A 24030-nucleotide genomic window follows, 5' to 3' on the forward strand; every position below is an offset into this window, starting at 1 on the left:
AGATATTTACATGCTTGTGTGTGGATATATAGATAGATAAATTGGTAATTTGATAGGTTCATTCATAGGGAAATGGACAACATTTCGATGGTGTATGCATTGCTACAACAATAAACTTATCAATCAATCAATCAATTAATTATCAATCGGAGTTAAAAGGCAAGTGATGAGAGGGTGGCGAGCGAGGCTCTCAAGACAAGTTTGCTCTGCGTCACAGGAGGGATAAACGTTCCTTTTTAGAGTCAACGGGGTCCTATACTGATTAGCCTATGTGTAAGTCAAGCCACTTACTTCGTCTAGGAACATTTGTAGCCTGTACAACAATGATTTAGCGACCTTTTAGCGGCTTTTCAAGGTGGATCTGGTGAGTTAGAATATTTCCATTTGGCAACTGCCCACCACCACCACCACAATCAGTGAACAGACGTCCATTTCATCACCAGACACGAGACCTGGGAACACGGTGACCGCCCCGCTTGCCCCACCTAGTTTACCAGCTCCACCTGCTCAGTGAAAGGGTGAGTCTGTTAATAGAGTGGAGGGCAGGAACATGATGGGACGGTAATGGGGCAGATAATTGACTAGAAATCTGTATAATAATGCACTGAAGGGGTGACGTGACGTGTGGGAGTGATTGGATAGTGAAAGGTAGTTAATTAATGGTGCCACAGTGTCCTTAGTGATGGGACGGGTATGGGACAGTGACGGGATGGACAGGCTGTACTAGGAAGGTGTGTCGTGCACTGAAAGACTCACATGTGAACAATTAGCTGGTGGAGGGTAGTTAAGGTAATTAATTAGGCGTATGGTAGTTACATTGAGTGGGGAGGGTGGTTGTGTACTGTAGGTGTTTTGACACGTCCACACGGTCGACCTTTTCTTGGCCTACTGTGTGTGTGTGTGTGTGTGCCATTAACCAGCAAAGTGTGCAGACTCTGCCCTCGAAGGTGTCAAAACTTAACGATGGTGGTTAAAGGTTATTTGGCCGTAAGCAGAGTTCGTGAGTGAGTGACATTGGCCATATTCAGAAACGCCTTGCTTTTTCACCACGACAATTTTTCAAGTCCCCTTTAGACAACTAGCTGGGTTTTCAAGACAGTTTCTCCTTATGATTAATTAGAAATCTAGTCCATCACCAAAACCATAAAAATACCCTTGAAAACATGAGTATCTTCTATTAGAGCCTTTGGAAATAGGCGTCGTGAGAGTGCAAATCGTTTCTGAATAGGGCTATTAGTGCGGTACATTAACCATGGTGCGCACCACACTTTGAAATAAAGTATAAGCACTTTATACCATTATAACTGGTGCCTGCATTAACAAGAACACAAAAGGGGATGGAGAGGTGTACTGCTGGAAGGTAATTATATTGAACTCTGCTTTATATAGTGCATGAATGACCAGAATAAGATGGAGATAGTCTTTGTAACAGTTAGACGCAGCAAGCTGACACTTCTAGTAAACAACCTTCTCTCCCTCTCTCTCTCTCTCTCTCTCTCTCTCTCTCTCTCTCTCTCTCTTAATATTTAGGTAAGTGTCTCTTTTAATCCTAACGTTCTTTATAATGCATACTGTTAGTTTTGGGATATATTTGGGGAATTTCAAACATGTTCATTAGTGTTGCAGCTGTTTTGAGTGTTATAAGTATGTTTTGAGTGCATTTCGTGTGTTTCAGTTTGAGGTGGACGTGTCGGAGGATATGGGTGGTGAAGTCACGGCGCAGGTTACCCACACCTTTTACCACGCTAACTGGCCGCAGCTTTTCACTGAGGTCGGGCAGGATTGTATCTCCGTGTTCTGCTCTAGAAATGTGAGTAAAGTAAGGTGTGGTGTTTGTTATTGTTGTTCTTTTTCTGTTAAGATTATTTTGGTCTCTCTCTCTCTCTCTCTCTCTCTCTCTCTCTCTCTCTCTCTCTCTCTCTCTCTCTCTCTCTCTCTCTCCTTCTCCTTCTTCTACTTCTACTTTTACTTTTACTTCTTCTTTTTCTTCTTCTTACTATTACCTACTACTGTTCTTTGAGTGAGGATAGGTAATGTCAGGTCACGACACGTTACGTCAGCAGGTTCCCACGCTTGTCCCTTCTTGCTTATATTCTGATCTGCTCTGTTTGACGAGGTGACATGGGGCAAGGCTTACCCTCCAGTTGTATGGCTCTATCGTTGCGAAATTAAGGACCTGAACATTGACTTATGCTTTTACGCCACCCTACTACGCATTTCACGGAGAGTGAGTGATTGTTTTTCGCGAATATCTTTCAAACTAATGAATTTATCGGAATGATACTTCGACATTGTGTACAAGACACTTTCCTCTAATTTCTGGTCATACTAAGCATTGCCAAATGGTGTTAGTAAAAGCGTTTACTCATGGCGTTTAAAGCCGAATTCACATGAGTCGCCAGAACTAACGTACACAATCGAACGTGGAGGGGGGAAGATAGCAGGAGAGAGGGAGGAGGAGGGGGAAGCGAGAGGGAGAGAGGAACGTAGGGAGGAATGGGATGGGGGATTGCAGTCGTTCGTATGGATAGGTTGGCGAGGCTTGGCAACACATATCTCAAGAGTAAACGCTTTTACTAACATCATTTGGCATTGCTTAGTACAGGGGTTCTCAACCTTTTTATCGTTAAGAACCCCCTGAGTTATAAGACCATCTACCAGTACCCCCAGTATTGTCACATGGAACATGGAACTCAATATGCAATGGCACTGCAAAGGATTTTATTAGATCAGCCATCTAAGTACCCCTGGAAATCTTCTTATGAACCCCCTGTGGTTTCGTGCTGTCAGGATGGCCACTGTCCATGAGCTAACATCATTAGGTCTCTATGACGCTGAAGACGTCTATGCAGAACGGTTTGGTTGGCAATAGACAATCTCATTATCAGACTTTGATTTCTAAGTTATGAAAATAATCTCATTTACGGGGCTTCATAGGTTCATGGTGTCTTGTAGTCTACTTACTAACCTAGAAGGAAAGAAAATATCAAACTAACTTCGAGCTATCAATTGAGGAAGAAGTAATCTTTGTTCCAGGAATAGAGCAAGATGGTATATAAAAAACACAATGCATAGTTATAACCTAACTCTACTATTATAGCGTTTTTGTCGTAGATACATGTTTAGAAATACTTTACCTATCTTGATATCTCCTTATGTGACAAAAGAATATCCAAAAATATACGATATGCAGTTGACCATCTTTTCTATGAAATATTACGATATCTGTTGAATCTGGCAACTTCAACGGGAGTTTGGGTCCTCTCCTAGTGTTTCCTTATGATTGAAACATTGATATTTACACGTCATTGTGATCAGGAAATAAAGAAAACTAAGTTTGCTTTTTTCTAAGAGCATGAAATAGAAAAATTTATGTTTACAAGTGGCAGTTTATGTATAAGACACGCAAACCTGTGTGCACTCATCCACTCTATCCAGAAGCTTAACTAATTTTCAAAAGTTCCCCAATAGCTACACAACTACCATTGGTCTACTGTTTCTATCCAGTTACCTACAAACACGTACACATTCAAGGCAGCAACATGCAAAGTACACTAAATACTCCGGAGCAAAGCTGCCTCACATTATTTCATTTATCAGCTAACTCTTGCACACTTTCACACCAAAGCTATTTTTCATTTACCATCGACGATTTTATATTCGAATCAAAATTAAAACGACGATTGAGAACTTTCGGCCTAAAGATGTTTGAGGGCCGTGACGGCCTTGGGCGCCGCACGGGGGAAGGAGGTGGCCGTCGGGTCCGGCCTGGGGCCCAAGGCAGGGAACTGGCTGCAGGTCCTGCTTTTCCTTGGTGGCCTCAAGCTTCACTACTAGTCGTCCACTTGCAGCGCATCACACTAGGCAAGGGTCGCCATAAGCAAGAGATCAATGTCTACCACTCACCGGATGGTACCGTGAGGGGCCCTAAAGGGTGATAAGGGCTCCTTGCATAGAATATGATGGTGAGTGGTGTGTACGGGACCTCTGCTTATAATGACACCGGGCTGAACAACTCGCCATGAACGAGGGCACGCTGTGCGCCATGAGCCAGGCACTGACAGTACCAGTGGTCCTTTACGTTAGGTTAGGTTAGGTTAGGTTAGATTAGGTTAGGTTAGGTTAGGTTAGGTAAAAAGGACTCACTTCATGACAGCGTTTGGGGAGTGGTGTGTGGCGGGTCATTGCTCATGGCGACCTGTGTGAGGCATTGCAAGGTTGCATCGTCACTGCTCTCATAACCACGGGACTGGGGTTGACCCTTTCTGGGTAAAAAGTTTCGTCCCAGTACCTGTGTAGGTAATAATACTTTGGATCGTTTCGCCATCGCCATCGCCGCACTGTTAGCCTCGATAAACGGATCGTTATCCTCAACAAACACATCTGTACCGTGGACACTGGAATCGCAACCTGTCGTGGAATCCCATTGTTAGCGTGGACTCATTTTCCTTCGCGGCTTCAAGCTCACTGGTTGTCGTCAACTTGCAGCGCCTCATACTAGGCAAGGCGTCGCCTTAAGCAGGGTGCCGTGTCTACCGTCCATCAGATGATGCCGTGAGGGGCCTTTAAGGGGTGATAAGGGCTCCTTGCATAGAGTCTGGTGGTGTGTACAGGACCTCTGCTTATAATGACATCGGGCTGAACAACTCGCCATGAACGAGGGCACGCTGTGCGCCATGAGCCAGGCACTGACCGTACCAGTGGTCCTTTACGGGGTGAAAAGGACTCACTGACAGTGTTTGGGGAGTGGAGTGTGGCGGGTTATGCTCATGGCTACCCGTGTGAGGCGCAGTAAGGTGGCAGCGTCACTCTCCTCGCACTCACGGGTCTGGGGTGAACTCTTACGGGGTGAAAGGGTTCGCCCCAGTACCTGTGTAGGCAAGTGAACTTCAATTGCGTCGCAGTGAGGTGGCAGCGCCACTCTCCTCGCACCTAAGGGTGTGGGATGGACCCTTACGGGGTGAAAGGGTTCATCCCAGCACCTGTGTAGGCAAGTGGACTTCAATTGCAGCGCAGGAAGGTGGCAGCGTCACTTTACTCGCACTCAAGGGTGTTGGGTGGATCCTTACGGGTGAAAGGGTTCGTCCCAGTACCTGTGTAGGCAAGTGGACTTCAATATTGTGTCTTGAAATCGCATCGTGAGGACTGGAACCGCATCGACATCGTGGAAACCCGCATCGTTCCCGTGGAAACTGGAATTGCATCTTGATCGTGGAAACTCGCATTATTATCTTGGAAACTGGAAGGGCATCTTTATCATGGAAAGGCATCGTCATTTTGGAAACTTGCATCGCTATCGAGGAAACTGGAATGCCATTGTTATCTTGGAAACTCGGAGCGCTATCGAGGAATCTGGAATCAAATCTTATCGTACACACTGTTATCGTGGAAGCTCTCGTGATCGTCGTTCGTTTCGTTATCTCTGAATTACTTAATTAATCTTGGTATTATTATTAGCCTCCGTAATAATAGAGATGTTGGTCATTTTTATCTTATCTCTTTTACTGTATTTTTTTTCAGGGTACAGTTTAGTGTTCTTCAACCTTTTCTAAATTCGTGCACCTTTTCGAGAAGCAAGGAGGACTATAAAAGAAATGCATCAATATTCGTAATTTTCCCCTACTTTAAGACTGAAAATCGATAGATAACATTATTGAATATCTACCTGAAGCTACAGTTTTTTAGTCCTAAACAGTCGCTATATAGAGCGAAATGTACTATAACAAAATGCCACATCTCAAACACATTAGGCCCGTGTTCCGTCGGAGTGTAATATATTACTATTGTGAATAAATCGCAATACTTTGATTAATATCAATAGGAGAGGACCCAAACTGTCACAATTTCAGTGTTCGCAGGAGAGAGTCAGTATCGTCTCGCGGTACAGAGTAATCGTCTCTAAACACTGTATTACGATGTATCTATTGATTTGCCAGGGTTTTACTCCTACCAGTATTTTTCTGTTCTTATTCTACCATGGTATTTCTTTATAGTTACTTGAGTTTATACGACTGACATCATAATATAGAGCAAAACATAATTGTCTGGTGTACCAAGATCTTTCATTTCTAGAGACTTAATTAAATACAGCACGGAACCTTAACACACATTTCACCTCGCTTCTGCACAGGTTAATTCTTCTTCTTCTCAACTTTTTAATGTGATGTACCCTCGAAGTCTTTCAGTATTGATCACGTACCCTTACCCACAATGCAGCGTCAGGAAGGGTAACAATAAATGCATGGTTTATTGACTTAGTTTATTAAGTTTAAATTGTGTTATATATGTGGAGCAGACACAATTTTTAATTAATATTAGTATGTTTCTATGAGGTAGTGTCGATAGGAACTGGTACCTCACAGGGAGACACTATATGTGACTAACATGCAATGCATTTACCAAAAGGAACTATATCAGACAATTTTCGATCATTATGGCAGTGAACTAGTGTTGCTTGCAGCTAGTTGCAACTTGTAACTAGTAACAGTGATAAATAAGTCACTGTGTGTGTGTGAATAATGGTGTAGACGGAGACAAATGGTGTGTTTTAATAAGATGGTTTTATTTTTCCTTTTTCTTCTATTCTATCCTGTCCTCTTCCTCACTCACTCGCTCACTCACTCCTCTACCTGAATCCTGTCCACCACCACCACCACCATCACCATGAGTTCCTTTTTCCACCACGGACACAAACACGTCTTGAAGGAAGGTTAGTCATCTCGGCTGGCTGGCTGACTGACCACCCCGCTGGACTAGACGGGCGGTGGAGCTGCGGCGGTCAGGTTTGTGGGTGTAACACTGTATATGAATATTGTTTGTGTTGTGATTAAGGCGGGTACACACTTGTTTCATTTCCACGTATCGTATCATCGTTACGCAGCAGTGTTGACAGGATAGCGCTGCACCGTTGCGTTCCAAAATATAATACGGAGCGGGTTCGATGAGCCATTTGTCGGTCTTTCGGTGGCATCTCTAAGGAATGATACACAACTCACTAACCCTCGTGTGTGTGTGTGTGTGTGTGTGTGTGTGTGTGTGTGTGTGTGTGTGTGTGGACGGGCAGCATGGCATTGTCCCGTTGCAAATTCATTGTTGTCGTGGACGGGCACGAGTATCTTTCCAATTTTGACCCCAATTGAAAAGAAATTCAAAATCAGTTGTGTGTATCTTTGTCAAATTTTTATACAGTTCCGTCACATGCTGGATATTAAGTCAGCCAACGTAGTAGTTGTTCCATTGAACATGTGCATACATGCATAGAGTGTAGACACCCACCAACGCCGTCGCTCTCACTTCCTTCTACTGATTTGATGTTTATGAATAAAACTAAACGCGGCCACAGACAACTGCATATTTGCACTCATGGCTACGGTCAGGAAGAAACTGAATGACACTGTTGCATCACTCAACGATGATACACCACGCGGATAGGAAACAGTGGGTACAATACCCTGTTGCACCGTATCGTATTATAATGTGATACGAAACGATGAAACAATGCGTGGAAATGCAGTAAGTCAGTAGGCACCTTCAGAAAGTGTTGATGTTGGTGGTGTCAGTGTGTTGTGTATTGGTGGTGGTGGTGGTGGTGGTGATTGTGGAGGTAATTATTGCTGGTGTGTTTGCTTGTTTTACATCGTGAATATTGATTGACTGACTGACTGGCTGATAGATTGACGGATTGAGAGATAGATTGCCTGTCTAACTAATAGATTCACTGACTGACTGATGGAAGGACTTACTGATTCACTGTCTGACTGAATGACTAACTTACTGACTGACTGACTGACTGACTGACTGTTTAGCTGAGTGACTGATTGGTTGATTTACTGTTTGGCTGGCTGACTGAATAACTGACTGAATGGCTGACACACTGACTGACTGACTGATTATCTTGTTGATTGACTGACTAGGTGGTTGACTGACGGCGTTGGTCCTTGGCACAAAAAGGCAGCGCGCGGTACGTTGGCGCTAAGAAGTGTGCCGTAGGTGGTGTGTGGCGCGCTTAGCCCAGCATGTATTACGGTATGGGAGTGTGCACGTGTAGCGGCCTGACAAGTGTGTAGAGAACCTCTGAAGACGACAGAGGAAAAGGGAATCGGATAAGCGCCTGACACCACGTATATCTTACTCAGGCCTCCACCCACGCCCACTCCCACGCCCACACCCTATTACTGACACGCTGCCGTTCGTGAGGGCGAATGTCGGTTGGTGCGGGTACTAGCAGCAGTGGTGGTGGTGGTGGTGGTATTTACATGCTTCCCTGATGATAGATGAATAGGCGGATGTATTTATAGGTTGATAGATATGTAAATGGACAGTTGGATAAAACAAACATAGATGGATAGGTAGGCAGATAGATAAGTCAATGAATTCGTATATAATCAACAAGTTGGATGTGTATGTAGACAGAAAAATGTCTATATTCTTCTGCTTAGTATCCTTTCATCCTGGTTTATTGTCAAATATTCGTATATCAGGCGATAGAAATAGAGAATGAGAGAAATGCTATAGTCTGCCTTTTAAGCACCTTGTTTTTTGCCTCGTGGGAGTTGCCAATACTCGCTGTACGAATAGATACAATTTAATATTTCCTGCTTTGACAAAGTAACAAAAGCTGGACACGATAACGAAGAGAAAGATGTCACAATAACCAATAAATCGACATGTAGTATTTGTATAAGCATAGCGTCTCATTAATAAGAGATGTAGTAATATATGTAGTTATCATAAACATGCGTCTTGTCTTCTTCACAGACAACCTTTTGCTACGGAAGTACTGCAGTAATCTTGTAGCGGTGGTGGTGACAACAGTGGTGGCTATACTGACACACGCACACACACACCCATAGATACACACACACACACAGACACACACACACACAGACACACACACACAAAAATAAAGGGAAGTGTTGCTATATTACCGACAATTTTCAAGGAGCACCAAGCATATAGCACCAACAGCAAAAGAAGCATTGGCAAGCCTTCGCCACAACACTCCACACTGCCTAATCTTCGTCTATTAAAGGTATTTATAAGGCTATTCACTTAATGTTAGGTTTCCTTTACATATGAGAGTGAAAACAGTACGTAAATATTTTAAAGTAATGGTATAAGGACCATGAAAAAAGTGCAAGGCGTCTGTACTATCCTCTGATATTTGTTTCCTTCACTTACTATAGGCCAAAGATGTGTCAGAATGCAGCCACCAGTGTAGTATTTAATATCCTATGGTCAAAATTTCTCTGTGGCTTAATTTTAGTTTGGTGAGATGATAAAGACTATATATGGATGTCGTGCCGCCATTGTTCCCGGGGTTTTCTCCGGGCCGCCTTCCCCCGGCGGTCCCCTAGCCATCACCCTACCCACGCCATCACCCTTCTATCGCCAGCCTGCTGGGTCAAATACTTTTTTTTTTCGAATATTTCCTGACGGTAATATTGCGCTTCCATGGTATGTTTTTATGGTTTCTATAAATGTTTCGTCGTGTTTGAAGTGTGTTCCGCGCCTGTGCTGGGTAAATATGTGGTGTTTTATAGCGTATGTTAAAGGCTTTTTAACGGTCAAAATTTCCCATTTGGAATATTGAGATTTTTTATTTCATGGTATAAGTGGGTCTTTATGATATCATACAATCGTCTGTGCTCTTTTAAGTGTGAAATTAATCTATTGAGTGAAATATGGGGACTTTGAAATGGTGTTTGGTGATGATGTAAAAAGCTCTTATTTTTTCTTTATTTTTTTGCTCACGTTTCTGCTTCTTGGTCTAACTCGATGTAGAATGCCCCAAAAGATAGCTCAGACTCCGTGAAATGTGATAAAATACTCGCCAAGTGAAAATGGCTTGACTTTACAGGACGTTTTAAGAGATTTATGGGTTAAAATGTTTTTGTACTTTTATCGTACTTAATTTATAAATTTTTAAAAAACCAGTTAAGCTGGAGATATTTTGATAATTTGAAAATTTGTTTAAGTATTTATCACGTCATAAAATAACAAGCATTCGGCCGTGGCTTCGCTTTTATTAAAAGTCATTTTTGAAATCAAATTATTTACGTAATTTAGCCGAGTCATTCCCGCTCCCGTTCTCTCGGATGACCACGGCCCAGATGGTGACTCATCATAGCCTCAGGCTGGCGCCTCTTTTTTCCAAGCCCGCAGTTCGTCAATATTTTGCCTAATATGTAGTGATTTTTAAGTGTTTTCGTATGTTTTTAGTTTCAGGTGTGTAGATAATAGTAGCAGAAGGAGGAAAAAAGAAGAAATAAAGGAGGATAAGGAGGAAGAAAGGAGAAAGGGAGGAGGAAGAGGAGCAGTCAAGCCACAATACTTAAGTCACCCTTCATTTCCTCAATATTTTATCTAATATCTAGTGTTTTGATGCCTTTCTAGGCTCAGACGTGTAGATGGAAGCACTAGGAGGAAGAAGAAAGAGAAACAATAGAGGAGGATGAAGAAGAAATAAGAAATAAAGGTTGAATAAGAGAAGAAGCCAAGGTGTAACATTTTAGGTAAGTGTCCCTTATAATCCTAACGTTCTTTATAATGCATACTGTTGGTTTTAGGATACATTTGGGGTATTTTAATCTGGTTTATTAGTGCTGCAGGGATGTTAAAAGTGTGTTTTAGGGTGCATTTCGTGTGTTTTTAGTGATGTGAACCTTTGAATGTTGGTGTGGGAGTGTAATTTTTGTTGTTTGTCTGTTACTTGTATTTAAAGGAAAGACGGAGAGCTTTGCTGAGCAGGATTGTTGCAATTTACTGCTAGGGTTTCTCTCTCTCTCTTGAAACACCATTTTGTTCATTTAAATTTACCCTAAGATAGTCTAAACCATGAATAATAGTGGTGTTAAAATACAAGTCCATCATCTCACTCACACAATGCAATGCTGGCAGATAGACCTAGAGACCACCCTCGCACGGAAGAACAACGACTTGTGTGCCTCAGACAGTCAGTTTTCCTACGGTGGTGTCAATGGCACCCAGAAGCAGTGCATGTGTGACGGCTTCAGTGACTACTGCAGTAATGGATAGGTGAGGAGAAGGCCTTGCTTTTGTCACTCTGGCACGCAAGGCTTAACTCATGCCCTGAACTCCATTGTTTCATATAAAAGTTGCAGGTTTTCTTACATTGTATACAGTATAAAAAAAATCACAACTTGACAGTACTGAAGGAAATGCCTTTCTTGTGGCAGGATGAGTTTATGCAGCTGTGTGGAATTGACGAGTGCCGGGAGAAGAATGTCTGGTGTGTGAGCCCTTTGCATCAACACTCGAGAGTCATACTACTGGCAGTGCCGGCCATACAGGGTACACACTCGTCTGGAAGTTCAACTGTGAAGGTGAGGCCTGACCGGACTGTCACTGTCACTCTACGGTCTCTCTTCTTAAACGTCTCAACCCTTCATCTCTACACTTAGCAGCCTAAAGAAGTTAGTGTGGTATTTAATTGCACTCTTGTTATTCTTGGCATACATGAACATGCATTTTATCTCACGAGTATTACTGAGATCAGCGATTTGAGGATAGTTTGTTCTTCATGATTTGGTATAATTTTACCTTGCCATATGCATTTGTATTTAGAGATATAATTGTTGTAGTTTTCCTTAACGTATCTCTGAATGTGTGTTCCTGAAAAACGTGGAACTTTCTCCTTTCCTCTTTTTTAACATCTTTCCTTAAGTTTTAATAAATCTGTGTTTCTGAGAGTGTATTTCTCCACCACAGACGTTGACGAGTGCGTGGAGTCGTCCAGATCCTCTCCCTGAGGGAGTGTTCGGTCTGCCCATCAGCAGCAACAGTCAGGAGAAGACGGTCATTGAAGTGTCAAAATCCCCAAGCTGGCATGGTGGTGGGTGTTGTGCTGGGCTCCCTCGGGGTTCTTTGCCTAGCTGTTGGTGTGAGTTAACTAATCTTTCACTCCTTCATGCTCTGGGGTCTTGCTGTGTATGCCTTTTGGCTGTGCTGTTCTGTGGCTAAGATGTCGTAATTAAGATGTGCATGTGATTCCTCCAAAATTTAAACAGTACCGAAATTATTCTTGACACATTGAAAATATTCCAATACCGTATACTTGGCCAACTCATACTTCATAGGTTTTTCTCTCTCTCTCTCTCTCTCTCTCTCTCTCTCTCTCTCTCTCTCTCTCTCTCTCTCTCTCTCTCTCTCTCTCTCTCTCTCTCTCTCTCTCTCTCTCTCTCTCTCTCTCTCTCTTTTATCTCACCTGCAACATTTTGACTCTAAAGATGTTTGTCAAGTTGTTGAAGATTCGTCGACGTGTTATCATTGTACCACACGGGCTGGGATTTTCATTGAAGGAAAACTCTCTTCCAAGTCAATTTTATATATATTTCAAATATAGTAAAGTACATTAGAACAAAAAACAATGAAAGTGACGCGGCACTCTGAACCAACAACAGAGAAACACGAGAGGCACCCATAACACACTATCCCCAGTTGAATACACCACTTAACTCAACATAATGACACCCTTGATTATATTGCCACGAAACTCCGCTGCCCTGATCACATTACCCACGTGATCAGAGACCCTCGCTCACCGTGATGCGTCCACCAATGTCCGAGTAGAGAGTGCCACTCCCTTCACCCGAGATCGCGTCCTTTACTGCCCCCCACTCAAATCTACTGCCCCGCGTGCCAACTCACACAATGTTAAATACCCTGCCTTTCTTACTCTATTCCTCCTTATACATGTTGTAGTACACTTAATGCTAACACTAATATTTCTACCATGCACAACATTCCATAATCCCTACTCGTAAAGTTTCTCCGCTAGTATTAATTATGCGCGTGGTACGGCAGTTTTCCTTTTTAGGCCTACAGAGCCACCCACGCAAACCCGATCCACCTTGGCTCTCCTTAACATACCATCCTTATCGTTAAATCATCCACAATCCCTTCCCCAACCCTGTGTACCACAAGACAACAAGCATTGATGAGGATGCCATTTCAATATTGTTCCATCTCTTGTTCCAGAATTCAGTACTACTAACGCCAAAGAAGTGAGGCAAGTTTTTGGAGTGAGCGTGCACGACATACAACAGACACCAGACTGCTTCTACTGCCGGTGTTGCCAAAGGAACAAGAAGAGGAAAAAAAGGAAGAGGAAGAAGAAAAGGGTGATTCTTGGAGACGTACCAATGAAGTTCTGAAGGTTGGCCACAGATCTTCATCACTGGTGTAGTGTATTTCATTGACCATTTGTAGATTGGGTGGATAAATTTGTAGAATTTGTACGTAGACAGTTGTAGATATGTAGTGGGTAAGGTTTTTTGCAATGCCTTATCTAAAGCAGCATAAAACAGTAATATTTAAAAGTTATGCATAACATGGTAATAGGGTGTACAGTGTACATATGTATATAGTATTTAAAAAAGGAGAGTGTAGACCAAGAGAGGAAGGTAACCTCTTGGGTCACGATTCCTCTGCTCATCACCCATCATTCCTGTCACCCATCATAATCGTTTATGGCTTAAGCACCAAATGACCAACGTGTTCACTCCATGTTGGAATTCACCATGCATGGAGAAACACTTAGTGATAACGTTCCTTGTTAGGAGACGCCATCTTCTTAGTGAGGGAGTGTAGCGAGCATGCTGCCTAGTCACACATCAACGGCTAGCTGTGCGTCGCGGTGGATGATCACACGATGTGTCTTGCTGCCAGGCCATGACAGTAAATTTGTACCAAGTAGTAGTTGTTAAGGGTAGTAGTAGTAGTAGTAGTGGAGTGCTTCTCACTCACAGTATTGCAAGGTGTGATGTACACGTGGCTGTGTCTGTAGTGATCACAAGAACCTGTTCCTTCTTGTGTCTTGAAGATAACCACAAAAGTGTCTTTTTAGTTTTCTGTTGTGAAGCACAAAGGTATTGTTACGTGTTACTGAAGATGATGTTTTGTGAGTCTTTCAATGCAATACCTAATTTAAGTGTCTGGCCAATGTCTTGTAACGTGGTGCAGTTTTTGTTACTTGTATTTATTTTTCATACCTATTGATATGACGATATCTTGTGAATGATATTCCTATATATTTCTAATGGTAACACAATGTCTCTTGATATAATAAAATGCATATGTATCGACCTGTTTTCCTATCAGTTGAAAGAGATGTAAAACAATATCTGGTTTGCAAGTGAAGCGAAATTAGTAAACAATTTGTTGCATGGCCCCACAGCGTCTGAGGTGATATGATGCCACAATATAGTTGCATGGAAATACTAGTAGTAATGTGTAAATTGACTCACTCCCGTCCATGAAAGCGAGGGTGGTTAGGTGTGGGTGGTGTTGGCGGTGCTGGTGGAGATATTTACATGCTTGTGTGTGGATATATAGATAGATAAACTGGTAATTTGATAGGTTCATTCATAGGGAAATGGACAACATTTCGATGGTGTATGCATTGCTACAACAATAAACTTATCAATCAATCAATCAATTAATTATCAATCGGAGTTAAAAGGCAAGTGATGAGAGGGTGGCGAGCGAGGCTCTCAAGACAAGTTTGCTCTGCGTCACGGGAGGGATAAACGTTCCTTTTTAGAGTCAACGGGGTCCTATACTGATTAGCCTATGTGTAAGTCAAGCCACTTACTTCGTCTAGGAACATTTGTAGCCTGTACAACAATGATTTAGCGACCTTTAGCGGCTTTTCAAGGTGGATCTGGTGAGTTAGAATATTTCCATTTGGCAACTGCCCACCACCACCACCACCACCACAATCAGTGAACAGACGTCCATTTCATCACCAGACACGAGACCTGGGAACACGGTGACCGCCCCGCTTGCCCCACCTAGTTTACCAGCTCCACCTGCTCAGTGAAAGGGTGAGTCTGTTAATAGAGTGGAGGGCAGGAACATGATGGGACGGTAATGGGGCAGATAATTGACTAGAAATCTGTATAATAATGCACTGAAGGGGTGACGTGACGTGTGGGAGTGATTGGATAGTGAAAGGTAGTTAATTAATGGTGCCACAGTGTCCTTAGTGATGGGACGGGTATGGGACAGTGACGGGATGGACAGGCTGTACTAGGAAGGTGTGTCGTGCACTGAAAGACTCACATGTGAACAATTAGCTGGTGGAGGGTAGTTAAGGTAATTAATTAGGCGTATGGTAGTTACATTGAGTGGGGAGGGTGGTTGTGTACTGTAGGTGTTTTGACACGTCCACACGGTCGACCTTTTCTTGGCCTACTGTGTGTGTGTGTGTGTGTGTGTGTGTGTGTGTGTGTGTGCCATTAACCAGCAAAGTGTGCAGACTCTGCCCTCGAAGGTGTCAAAACTTAACGATGGTGGTTGAAGGTTATTTGGCCGTAAGCAGAGTTCGTGAGTGAGTGACATTGGCCATATTCAGAAACGCCTTGCTTTTTCACCACGACAATTTTTCAAGTCCCCTTTAGACAACTAGCTGGGTTTTCAAGACAGTTTCTCCTTATGATTAATTAGAAATCTAGTCCATCACCAAAACCATAAAATACCCTTGAAAACATGAGTATCTTCTATTAGAGCCTTTGGAAATAGGCGTCGTGAGAGTGCAAATCGTTTCTGAATAGGGCTATTAGTGCGGTACATTAACCATGGTGCGCACCACACTTTGAAATAAGGTATAAGCACTTTATACCATTATAACTGGTGCCTGCATTAACAAGAAACACAAAAGGGGATGGAGAGGTGTACTGCTGGAAGGTAATTATATTGAACTCTGCTTTATATAGTGCATGAATGACCAGAATAAGATGGAGATAGTCTTTGTAACAGTTAGACGCAGCAAGCTGACACTTCTAGTAAACAACCTTCTCTCTCTCTCTCTCTCTCTCTCTCTCTCTCTCTCTCTCTCTTTAATATTTAGGTAAGTGTCTCTTTTAATCCTAACGTTCTTTATAATGCATACTGTTAGTTTTGGGATATATTTGGGGAATTTCAAACATGTTCATTAGTGTTGCAGCTGTTTTGAGTGTTATAAGTATGTTTTGAGTGCATTTCGTGTGTTTCAGTTTGAGGTGGACGTGTCGGAGGATATGGGTGGTGAAGTCACGGCGCAGGTTACCCACACCTTTTACCACGCTAACTGGCCGCAGCTTTTCACTGAGGTCGGGCAGGCCTGTATCTCCGTGTTCTGCTCTAGAAATGTGAGTAAAGTAAGGTGTGGTGTTTGTTGTTGTTGTTCTTTTTCTGTTAAGATTATTTTGGTCTCTCTCTCTCTCTCTCTCTCTCTCTCTCTCTCTCTCTCTCTCTCTCTCTCTCTCTCTCTCTCTCTCTCTCTCTCTCCTTCTTCTCCTTCTCCTACTTCTACTTTTACTTCTACTTCTACTTCTTTTTCTTCTTCTTTTATTACTACCTACTACTGTTCTTTGAGTGAGGATAGGTAATGTCAGGTCACGACACGTTACGTCAGCAGGTTCCCACGCTTGTCCCTTCTTGCTTATATTCTGATCTGCTCTGTTTGACGAGGTGACATGGGGCAAGGCTTACCCTCCAGTTGTATGGCTCTATCGTTGCGAAATTAAGGACCTGAACATTGACTTATGCTTTTACGCCACCCTACTACGCATTTCACGGAGAGTGAGTGATTGTTTTTCGCGAATATCTTTCAAACTAATGAATTTATCGGAATGATACTTCGACATTGTGTACAAGACACTTTCCTCTAATTTCTGGTCATACTAAGCATTGCCAAATGGTGTTAGTAAAAGCGTTTACTCATGGCGTTTAAAGCCGAATTCACATGAGTCGCCAGAACTAACGTACACAATCGAACGTGGAGGGGGGAAGATAGCAGGAGAGAGGGAGGAGGAGGGGGGAAGCGAGTGGGAGAGAGGAACGTAGGGAGGAATGGGATGGGGGATTGCAGTCGTTCGTATGGATAGGTTGGCGAGGCTTGGCAACACATATCTCAAGAGTAAACGCTTTTACTAACATCATTTGGCATTGCTTAGTATGACCAAAAATTAGCGGAAAGCGTCTAGTACACAGTGTCAAAGTACCATTCCGTTGAGAGAGAGAGAGAGAGAGAGAGAGAGAGAGAGAGAGAGAGAGAGAGAGAGAGAGAGAGAGAGAGAGAGAGAGGCTGGGTGTAGACGGAGACAAATGGTGTGTTTTAATAAGATGGTTTTATTTTTCCTTTTTCTTCTATTCTATCCTGTCCTCTTCCTCACTCACTCGCTCACTCACTCCTCTACCTGAATCCTGTCCACCACCACCACCACCATCACCATGAGTTCCTTTTTCCACCACGGACACAAACACGTCTTGAAGGAAGGTTAGTCATCTCGGCTGGCGGAGCGGATACGCTGAGTCAACGGGTCCTATACTGATTAGCTGTGTAACACTTCGTCTAGGAACATTTGTGTGTGTAACAATGATTTAGTTTGTTTTCAAGTGGATCTGGTGAGTTAGAATATTTCCATTTGGCAACTGACCACCACCACCACAATCAGTGAACAGACGTCCATTTCATCACCAGACACGAGACCTGGGAACATGATTGCATGGTTTACCAGCTCATGCTCAGTGTGTGTGTGAGTCTGTTAATAGAGTGGACAGGAACATGATGGGACGGTAATGGGGCAGATAATTGACTAGAATTCTGTATAATGCACTGAATGACGTGACGTGTGTGATTGGATAGTGAAGGTAGTTAATTAATGTGCCACAGTGTCATTATGATGACACGTGATACAGTGACATGGACAGGCTGTACTATGTGTCGTGCACTGAAAGACTCACATGTGAACAATTAGCTGGTGGATGTTAAGTAATTAATTCTATGGTATTACGGAGTGATGGTTGTGTACTGTGGGTGTTGACACGTCCACACGGTCGATTTCTTGGCCTACTGTGTGTGTGTGTGTGTGTGTGTGTGTGTGTGTGTGTGATTAACCAACAAAGTTTGCAGACTCTGAGTCGACTGTCAAAACTTAACGATGGTGGTTGAAGGTTATTTGGTAAGCAGAGTTCGTTGAGTGACATTGTATTCAGAAACACCACGACAATTTTCAAGTTTTTGACAACTAGCTGGGTTTTCAAGACAGTTTCTCCTTATGATTAATTAGAAATCTAGTCCATCACCAACCTAAAATACCCTTGAAAACATGAGTATCTTCTATTGATTTGAAATAGGCGTGAGAGAGCAAATGTTTCTGAATGCTATGCGGTACATTAACCATGGTGGACCACACTTTGAAATAAGGTATATTTATACCATTATAACTGGTGCCTGCATTAACAAGAAACACAAATGGGGATGGAGGGTGTACTGCTGGAAGGTAATTATATTGAACTCTGCTTTATATAGTGCATGAATGACCAGAATAAGATGGAGATAGTCTGTAACAGTTAGACGCAGCAAGCTGACACATCTAGTAAACAACTTCTCTCTCTCTCTCTCTCTCTCTCTCTCTCTCTCTCTCTCTCTCTCTCTTTAATATTTGGTATGTGTCTCTTTTAATCCTAACGTTCTTTATAATGCATACTGTTAGTTTTGGGATGTATTTGGGAATTTCAAACATGTTCATTAGTGTTGCAGCTGTTTTGAGTGTTATAAGTATGTTTTGAGTGCATTTCGTGTGTTTCAGTTTGAGGTGGACGTGTCGGAGGATATGGGTGGTGAAGTCACGCGCAGGTTAACACCTTTCACCACGCTAACTGGCTGCTTTTCACTGAGGTGGCAGGCCTGTATCTCCGTGTTCTGCTCTAGAAATGAGTAAAGTAATGTGGTGTTTGTTGTTGTTCTTTTTCTGTTAAGATTTTTGCTCTCTCTCTCTCTCTCTCTCTCTCTCTCTCTCTCTCTCTCTCTCTCTCTCTCTCTCTCTCTCTCTCTTTTCCTTCTTCTCTCTCTTTCTTCAATTTTCTTTCTTTTTTCTTTCTTATTACTACCTACTACTGTTCTTTGAGTGAGGATAGGTGATGTCAGGTCACGACACGTTACGTCAGCAGGTTCACGCTTGTCCCTTCTTGCTTATATTCTGATCTGCTCTGTTTGACGAGGTGGCATGGGGCAAGGCTTACCCTAGTTGTATGGCTCTATCGTTGCAAATTAAGGACCTGAACATTGACTTATGCTTTTACGCCACCCTACTACGCATTTCACGGAGAGTGAGTGATTGTTTTTCGCGAATATCTTTCAAACTAATGAATTTATCGGAATGATACTTCGACATTGTGTACAAGACACTTTCCTCTAATTTCTGGTCATACTAAGCATTGCCAAATGGTGTTAGCAAAAGCGTTTACTCATGGCGTTTAAAGCCGAATTCACTTGAGTCGCCAGAACTAACGTACTACTACTTCCTACACTACACTACAACACCTTACACTTTTACACTCTCTTCAAATCAAAATTTAATAATGGCTTCACCACGCCCTGCCTCGGAGTCCCCTCTGGGAGGGACCATAGTCCCCAGGTCGGACTGCCCTCTGCTGTCGACCTTGGGTGTCTTGACACTTCATCTAATACTTTCACTATCAATTTCTGCAACATTCGTGGCCTTCGTTCTAATTTTCAATCTGTGGAACACCACCTCTCCTCTACTAAACCTCATCTTCTCTTCCTAACCGAAACACAGTTGTCTGTGACTACTGACAGCAGCCCCTTTTCTGTTCCCTCCTACTTGCTCTATCCTCATTTTCAATCCAAAGCTGGATGTTGCGCATACGTGCGTAACGACACCACTTGCTCTCGTGCCCACAATCTTGAATCTTCAGAATTTTCTACCATCTGGCTAAGACTTCAATGTCACTCTCTAACTAAATTCATCTGTGCTGTATACCTCTCACCTAATTCCTCTGACTATGTAAAATTCTTTGACTATTTGACTTCCAAGGTGGAGCACATCTTATCTCACTTTCCTTTGCTGAGATCTCCATTTTAGGGATTTCAATGTTCACCACCAGCTTTGGCTTTCATCTTCTTTCACTGACCAACCTGGTGAACAAACCTTCAACTTTGCTATCCTTCATGACCTAGAGCAGCTAGTGCAGTTCCCTACCCGTATTCCTGACCGCCTTGGAGACACGCCCAACATTCTTGATCTTTTCCTAACCTCCAACCCTTCTGCTTACTCTGTTAAACTTTCCTCTCCGTTGGGCTCCTCCGACCACAATCTAATTTCCGTTACCTGTTCTATCACTCCAGTGCAGCCTCAGGACCCGCCTAAGCGGAGGTGCTTCTGGCATTTTAACTCTGCTAAGTGGGAGGAACTAAGGCAGTACTATTCTGATTTCCTTGGGATGATTATTGTTTTCATGTCAGAGATCCTTCTCTTTGTGCCGAGCGCATAACAGAGGTGATTATCTCTGGCATGGAGCTATACATTCCTCATACTTTCTCTAACCCTAAAGCTAAAAAGCCTTGGTTTAACTCTGCTTGTTCTCGTGCTGTCAATGATAGAGAGGCGGCTCACAAACGGTTCCGTAGCCATCCAACTGCTGAAACTCATGCCCTATATATTTCTGCCCGTAATCATGCCAAATCTATTCTCCAACTTACTAAAACTCTTTCATCAATAGAAAATGTCAAAGTCTTTCCAATTCTAACTCCTCTCGAGATTTCTGGCATCTAGCCAATAATATCTCTAACAACTTTACTTCTTCGTCTTTCCCTCCTTTACTTCATCCAGATGGCTCTACAGCTGTCTCTTCTTTTTCTAAAGCTGAACTCTTCGCTCAAACCTTTGCTACCAACTCAACTTTGGATGATTCTGGGCATATTCCTCCTACTCCTCCACCCTCTGACTACTTCATCCCTAAAATTAAAATTCTTTATAAAGACGTTTTCCTGGCCCTCTCTGGCCTTGATTCTCGGAAGGCTTACGGTCCGGATGGAGTCCCTCCTGTTGTTCTCAAAAACTGTGCTTCCGAACTCGCTCACTGCCTGGTCAAACTCTTTCATCTGTGTCTCTCTACTTCTATTTATCCTTCTTGCTGGAAGTTTGCTCACATTCAACCTGTCCCTAAAAAAGGTGACCACTCCAATCCTTCTAACTACCGCCCTATAGCTTTGATTTCCTGCCTTTCTAAAGCCTTTGAGTCTATCCTTAATAGGAAGATAATGAGGCATCTATCAGCTCACAACCTTCTCTCTGATTGCCAGTATGGTTTCCGTAAAGGCAGATCTACTGGTGATCTTCTTACTTTCCTAACTGAATCTTGGTCATCCTCTTTAGGGACTTCGGTGAAACCTTTGCTGTCGGCCTTGACATATCGAAAGCCTTCGATAGAGTCTGGCACAAATCTTTAATTTCTAAACTACCCTCCTACGGATTCTATCCTTCTCTCTGTACCTTCATCTCCAGTTTCCTTTCCGATCGTTCTATTGCTGCTGTAGTAGACGGTCACTGTTCTTCCCTAAAACTATCAACAGTGGTGTTCCACAGGGTTCTGTCCTATCACCCACTCTCTTTCTATTATTCATCAATGATCTCCTAAATCTGACTCAATGCCCTATCCACTCCTATGCTGATGATACCACCTTGCATTATTCAACAGCGTTCAACAGACGCCCAACCCAACAACAATTAAATGACTCAAGGCGAGATGCTATAGGACGCCTAACTTCTGATCTTTCACTTGTTTCTGATTGGGGCAGAGAAACCTGGTTTTGTTCAATGCCTCAAAACTCAATTTCTACAACTATCTACTCGACATAACCTTCCAGACAACTATCCTCTCTTCTTCAATAACACTCAACTTCCCTCTCCTCTACATTAAACACACTCGGTCTATCCTTCACTAAAAATCTAAACTGGAAATTTCACATCTCTACTCTTGCTAAATCAGCTTCCAAGAAGTTAGGTGTCCTGTGGCGTCTTCGTCCATTTTCTCTCCCTCCCAGCTGCTTGCTCTGTACAGGGCCTTATCCGCCCGTGTATGGAGTATGGCTCTCATGTCTGGGGGGGATCCACACACACAGCTTTACTAAACAAGGTGGAATCTAAAGCTTTTCGTCTTATCAACTCTTCTCCTCTAACTGACTGTCTTGATTCTTTAAGTCACCGCCGCAATGTTGCATCTTTATCTGTCTTCTACCGCTGTTTTCATGCTGTCTGCTCTTCTGAACTTGCTAACTGCATGCCTTCCCCCTCCTGCGGCCTCGCTGCACAAGACTCTCTACTTCTTCTCATCCCTATTCTGTCCATCTTCCTAATGCAAGAGTTAACCAGTATCTTCACTCCTTCATTCCCTACACTGGTAAACTCTGGAACTCTCTACCTGTGTCTGTATTTCCACCTGCCTATGACTTAAACTCTTTCAAAAGAGGAGTGTCAAGACACCTCTTACGTTAACTGGACCCTCCTTTTAGATTTTTTTGTTTTTTCTCTTTCTCCTACTTTCCTCTTAACAGGGCCTGGCAACCAGCGGGATTTTTTTTTTCAACACTTTGATTTCCCTTGGCCAGTGCCCTTGTAATGTAAAAAAAAAAAAAACAAAAAAAACAATCGAACGTGAGGGGGGGAAGAGAGCAGGAGAGAGGGAGGAGGAGGGTGAGAGAGGAACGTAGGGAGGAATGGGATGGGGGATTGCAGTCGTTCGTATGGATAGGTTGGCGAGGCTTGCCAACACATATCTCATGAATAAACGCTTTTACTAACATCATTTGGCATTGCTTAGTATGACCAAAAATTAGCGGAAAGCGTCTAGTACACAGTGTCAAAGTACCATTCCGTTGAGAGAGAGAGAGAGAGAGAGAGAGAGAGAGAGAGAGAGAGAGAGAGAGAGAGAGAGAGAGAGAGAGAGAGAGAGAGAGAGAGAGAGAGAGAGAGAGAGAGAGAGAGAGAGAGAGAGAGAGAGAGAGAGAGAGAGAGAGAGAGAGAGAGAGAGAGAGAGAGGCTTGGGGTGAGGAGACAAATGGTGTGTTTTCCTTTTCTTCTATTCTTTCCTGTCCTCTTCCTCACTCAGTCACTCAGTCGCTCACTCACTCACTCACTCCCCTACCTGAATCCTGTCCACCACCACCACCACCACCACCACCATCACCATCAGTTCCTTTCTCCACCACGGACACAAACACGTCTTGAAGGAAGATTAGTCCACCGCCCAGTCACCACGGCTGGCTGGCTGACTGACCACCCCGCTGGACTAGTCGAGCGGTGGAGCTGCGGCGGTCAGGGTTGTGGGTGTAACACTATATAATTATTGTTTGTGTTGTGATTAAGGCGGGTACACACTTGTTGCATTTCCACGTATTGTATCATCGTTACGTAGCAGTGTTGACAGGATAGGGCTGCACCGGATGTTAAGTCAGCCAACGTAGTAGTTGTTCCATTGAACATGTGCATACTTGCATAGAGTGTAGACACCTACCAACGCCGTCGCTCTCACTTCCTTCTGCTGATCTGATATTCATGAATAAAACTAAACGCGGCCACAGACAACTGCATATTTGCACTCATGGCTACGGTCAGGAAGAAACTGAATGACACTGTTGCATCACTCAACGATGATACACCACGCGGATAGGAAACAGTGGGTACAATACCCTGTTGCACCGTATCGTATTATAATGTGATACGAAACGATGAAACAATGCGTGGAAATGCAGTAAGTCAGTAGGCACCTTCAGAAAGTGTTGATGTTGGTGGTTTCAGTGTGTTGTGTATTGGTGGTGGTGGTGGTGGTGGTGGTGATTGTGGAGGTAATTATTGGTGGTGTGTTTGCTTGTTTTGCATCGTGAATATTGATTGACTGACTGGCTGATAGATTGACGGATTGAGAGATAGATTGCCTGTCTAACTAATAGATTCACTGACTGACTGATGGATGGACTTACTGATTCACTGACTGGCTGAGTGACTGAATGACTAACTGACTGACTGACTGTTTAGCTGAGTGACTGATTAGTTGATTTACTGTTTGGCTGGCTGACTGAATAACTGACTGAATGGCTGACACACTGACTGACTGACTGATTGGCTGGTTGATTGACTGACGGTACGTTGGCGCTAAGAAGTGTACCGTAGGTGGTGTGTGGCGCGCTTAGCTCAGCATGTATTACGGTATGAGAGTGTGCAC

At 43.2% G+C, this 24030-nt stretch overlaps 2 long non-coding RNA genes across 2 annotated transcripts; both read left to right on the forward strand.

Annotated features, from left to right (window-relative positions):
• Positions 1-457: 457 nt before the first annotated feature.
• On the forward strand, positions 458-10456 carry LOC123505494. The gene is made up of 3 exons (XR_006675164.1): positions 458-518; positions 1676-1810; positions 10396-10456. It is a non-coding gene; the product is annotated as an uncharacterized LOC123505494 (long non-coding RNA).
• Positions 10453-11258, forward strand: LOC123505491. Its single transcript, XR_006675160.1, has 3 exons — positions 10453-10514; positions 10900-11037; positions 11199-11258. It is a non-coding gene; the product is annotated as an uncharacterized LOC123505491 (long non-coding RNA).
• The last annotated feature ends 12772 nt before the right edge of the window (positions 11259-24030 follow it).

This window comes from Portunus trituberculatus, chromosome 18 (assembly GCF_017591435.1).
Source record: "Portunus trituberculatus isolate SZX2019 chromosome 18, ASM1759143v1, whole genome shotgun sequence".
NCBI classification, from domain to species: Eukaryota; Metazoa; Arthropoda; class Malacostraca; order Decapoda; family Portunidae; genus Portunus; species Portunus trituberculatus.